Below are 5,328 nucleotides of genomic sequence, written 5' to 3' on the forward strand. Positions count from 1 at the left end.
TTTAGGACAATATGTACCATTTACTGTAGTACACACACACACACACACACACACACACACACCCACACACACACACACACACACACACACACACACATACGCACACACACACTCACACACACACACACATACGCACACACATACACACACACATACACACACGCGCACACTCACACCCACACACCCACACACCCACACACCCACACACACACACACACACACGCGCACACACACACACGCACACACATACGCACACACATACGCACACACACACACTCACACACACACATACGCACACACATACACACACACACATAGACATACACACACGCGCACACTCACACTCACACCCACACACACACACACACACACACACACACACACACACACACACACGCACGCACGCACGCACGCACGCACGCACGCACGCACGCACGCACGCACGAACGCACACCCACACCGACACACATACACACATACACACCGCCACACCCCCGCACCCACACACACACACACACACACACACAGACAAAATAAATCTTTGCATATGCTGTACTGTAGCCTAAAAGCTGTATTATAAGTGAGTGTTTCCATGTCAGTAAGGGGATGTGATCCTCTACATGTGCACTCCCTCTACTATTCTGCATTGTGATTTAAAAATATACATCTGCTTCCATATTGCCTCTTCATATGAGAATGAGCTATTGTTGGCGCACTAATTAAGATAATGATTTGAATTACGTGAAATAATTACTTTTTTGAGGAAAGGTCTCTAGAGTCGGTGTATAACAAATTAGTTCAATGCCAGCCAGGTCTTGTTGGTTAAATTGTAAATTAGTTATCATTGATTACTTGCATTTTTGTACTTCCTCACTTCATACATATTTAGTAGTTTTGAGTGTGGGCTGCAGTGGAGCTGAGTGTGTCCTTTAATGTGAAGATATAGCCAATTATTCCTCAGATTCAAGAGAAACCGGGCACCATACAGTGCAACATGGGATCGGTATTCAAACAAGCATGACCAAATCAAACACGCAAATTTAATTAAGCTAAGTCTCTCACACTTCATTTAAAAGGGTTAAGAACAGGAACATCCAATGTACCATCAACCAGAGTAGGAAGAGCTTGCCTCGAGCTTCTCTTAAAGGGCCAGGACAGAAATTGAAACTGACATTTCAGACAAATACTGGTACAGTACATATGCACAGACGCACACACACATACACACGCACACACGCACATACACATACACACACACACACACGCACACGCGTACATGTGTACACACACACACACAAATGGATGGACGGACACACAGACGCACACATGCATATAAACGATTGGATGGACAGACACACACACACACACACACATAAATACATACAGACACACACACACACACACACACACACACACACACAGACACAGATGCACACGTCCACATCCACGCATGCACACACAAACACAAATGGATGGATGGACGGACGCACGCACACACACAAACACACACATACGCAGACAAACCCAAGCACGCACACACACACACACACACACACACACACAAACGGATGGATGAACGGATACAAACACACACACCCATACACACTCACACACACACACACACTCACACACACACACACACACACACACACACACACACACACACACACACACACGTATATCATCCCCTCCCCCCGTCCACATACTGGCTACATAAAACATAATCTCATGTGACAAACCAGTGAACATTAGAGAACCAAGTCGTGAAAATCCGGAGCTGAGGCAGGACGAAACACGTGGGGCAGCATCATGTAATATTACCTGGCTTCTTCCCACGTGCTCTACCCAATGGCCCACGGTACTTCCCTGCCCTCAGTGACGCCTGGAAGGCAGCAGCTTGTAGAACTAGGATAAGTAATCACGGCGGGGTTTAGCAAACTAACTTGGCTCAGTAACATAGATAGATATATTTCATAAAAATACATTAAAGAAAAGCTCCCAGCGAAGTAATATGTACACGTACTCTGTGGTTGGCTTCCAGTACCATGGGCTACCTAATGATTACAAAGAGGGCCTTACCAAGAGTGCGCTAATCTTATCACACTGCCCCCTGGTGGTACATAAAATATAGTAATTTACATGTGCTCCATACACTCAGTGAGCACTTTATTAGGTATTTATTAGACTTATTAAGTCTTCTGCTGCTGTAGCCAATCCACAGAGAGGTTTGATACGTTGTGTGTTCAGAGATGCTCTTCTGCACACCACTGTTGTAATGTGTGGTTATTTGTGTTACTGTCACCTTCCTGTCAGCTTTGACCAGCCTGGTCATTCTCCTCTGACGTCTCTCATTAATCTCATTTCTGCACCGCAGAACTGCTGCTCACAGGATGCTTTTTGTTTCACACCATTTTCTGCAAACACTGGAGACTGTTGGGTGTGAAAATCCCAGGAGATCAGCAGTTCCTGAGCTACTCAAACCATGCCATCTGCCACCAACAATCATTCCACGGTCAAAGTCACTTAGATCAGATTTTTTCCCTATTCTGATGGTTGATGTGAACATTATCTGAAATGAAGCTCCTGACCTGTATCTGCATGATTTTATGCATTGGCCTGCTGCCACATGACTGGCAGATTATATAATCGCATGAATAAATAGGTGTGCAGGTGCTCCTAATAAAGTGCTCGATGAGTGTATATTCATGTCTTTGCTTGTGCGAGAGAGAGAGAGAGAGAGAGAGAGATCTGCATATTTACAATAAATTTCTGCAGAATAGAATTCTTTCTCAATAGAAATGTTCATGCTAAAAGAAACGACTGTGTCAGTTTTGCCCCGAATATTCAACATCGGATCCATATATTGTAGGAGCGCTTGTAAAATGAAGTGCACTATATTTTTCACCACAGCCATGCTATAGATTTAACTAAGGAGAACCCACATCATTACAACAATGTACTCCAGACCATGCATGTACACACACACACACACGTATGCACACAAACACGCATAAACCTATACCTGGCCGCAAGCATGTACACACACAAGCACACACACATATACCCACACACACACATCCACACACCCACACACACACACACACACACACACACGCCCACACGCCCACACGCCCACACGCCCACACACACTCACACACTCACACACTCACACGCACCACACACACCCGCACCCACACACCCACCCCCACACCCACACCCACCCACACACACACACACACACACACACACACACACACCTACACACCCACACACTCACACACCCACACCTATACCTGCCCTCAAGCACGTTCAAACACGGTCCAAACAGCCCCAATCATTGGCTGAATGATGAGCGTTGCTCTCTACGCACAGCTCGGCGTAATGACATACGATGACCACACACAGGTTTTATTTGGGTTTTTTTTTCCCCGCTCGGTCCTCAGAAGGTCATTACGGCCGTAGATTTGCAGCGCGGCCGAACGCGCTTTACAGCCTCTGTCCCAGCGAGCCGTACCCCCCCCCCCCCCCCCCCCGCCGCGCCCCCTGCGGTCGCAGAAATACGAGGGTGAATCCGTCCTGTTGGGCAGACAGCATTACTCTCTTTTATCAGCCGGCGGCCTGATTGAGGAGGGCGTATTTCAGGCCCGCCGCAGGGCGCGGCCCGGCCCCGTATCGGAGAAGTGCTCAGTCAGATTTTATTTACTTTTGAAAACGTATGAGAGCGCCATTAAGGGGGCTGGGCCTGGCGATTAATCCACACCACACACTCAGCCGCTGCAGCGCTGGTGCTGCCAGGGCAGACGACCGGTCAGGGCATTTCACCCAGGACCAGTATAACGATTAGAGTTGGGTTTGGTAGAATAACGATTAGAGTTGGGTTTGGTCGTATAATGAACAGGGAGTTGGGTTTGGTAACATAATGATTGGAGTTGGGTTTGGTAGTATAATTATTAGAGTCGGTTTGGTAGTATAATGACTAGAGTTGGGTTTGGTAGCATAATGATTGGAATTGGGTTTGGTAGTATAATAAACAGGGAGTTTGGTTTGGTAGTATAATTATTAGAGTTGGGTTTGGTAGTACTCCGGTTTCCTCCCACAGTCCAAAGACATGCAGGTTAGGCTGATTGGAGAGTCTAAATTGCCCGTAGGTATGAGTGTGTGAGTGAATGGTGTGTGTGCCCTGCAATGGACTGGCGACCTGTCCAGGGTGTATTCCTGCCTTTCACCCCAATGTATGCTGGGATAGGCTCCAGCCCCCCTGCGACCCTGTTCAGGATAAGCGGGTTAGGATAATGAATGATGAATGAGTTGGGTTTGGTAGTGTAATGATTAGAGTTGGGTTTGGTAGTAAAGCAAATTTGGGAGACGTGCCTTGAAGGTTGCCAGCTTGATTGCAAGGTTGGGCACTATTGCATCGTTGTGTACTTGACCTGAATTTTAAACATGCAGCAGTTAAAATGGTAACTAAAGAATAGCTGTGCAAGTCGCTCTTGATAAGAGCATCAGCTGAAGGCTTAAATGCAAATGTTCAAGGTAATCGGTCTGTGGCAGAAGACTTTTTGCAAGTTTACCATAGCATTGCTTTCAGCTGCTCGTAAAGAATAGTGGGTCAAAATTTCACTCCACAACATGTTCTTGACACAATGTCCAAAGTCCCAGTGAACAAAAAATTTCTTTTTGACTTTCCAGAGGACAGGAAGGGAAAAAGAGCAGTGTCTAAAAACACATTTGACACTTCTTTCCTTGGCTCACCAACACACAGCGTTACGCATTCTTTGATAGTGGACAGATGACAATCAGTCTGTTTTGAGTAACCACTCAGTGTGTTTTTATCACAGTGTTAATGACAGTTGTTTGACAGCTGTGATTGGTGGGGGGGAAGAACTGTAGCTTCCATGGAGACATGCAATCTGACCAACAATTTCCTGTGTGATTATACTCTTTCCTTTGTGACAAGTGAGTTTTCTCCCAAAGGGTTTCCAGCAACTGTCATTTTATCTCTGCATCTTTCTTTTGTCTGTTTGACGTCTGTTGCAGCCTGACATCAGGGACTGTTCAGGCAGGTCCACATGAGTCACAAAGACTGGGATGTGTTTTTTCAATCATGAGGTAAATGCATTGCCATAGTCCTGAAGGTCATAAGCAAGGGTGTTCTAAGCTCACACCAGACGTGACGGTACCTCTAATCATCATGGTAAATGGTTGGAATTTATATAGCACCTTTATCCAAAGCGCTGTACAATTGATGCTTCTCGTTCACCCATTCATACACACAGTCACACACCAACAGCGATTGGCTGCCATGCAAGGCGCCGACCAGCTCGTCAG

Source organism: Conger conger, chromosome 15 (assembly GCF_963514075.1).
Source record: "Conger conger chromosome 15, fConCon1.1, whole genome shotgun sequence".
Classification (NCBI taxonomy): domain Eukaryota; kingdom Metazoa; phylum Chordata; class Actinopteri; order Anguilliformes; family Congridae; genus Conger; species Conger conger.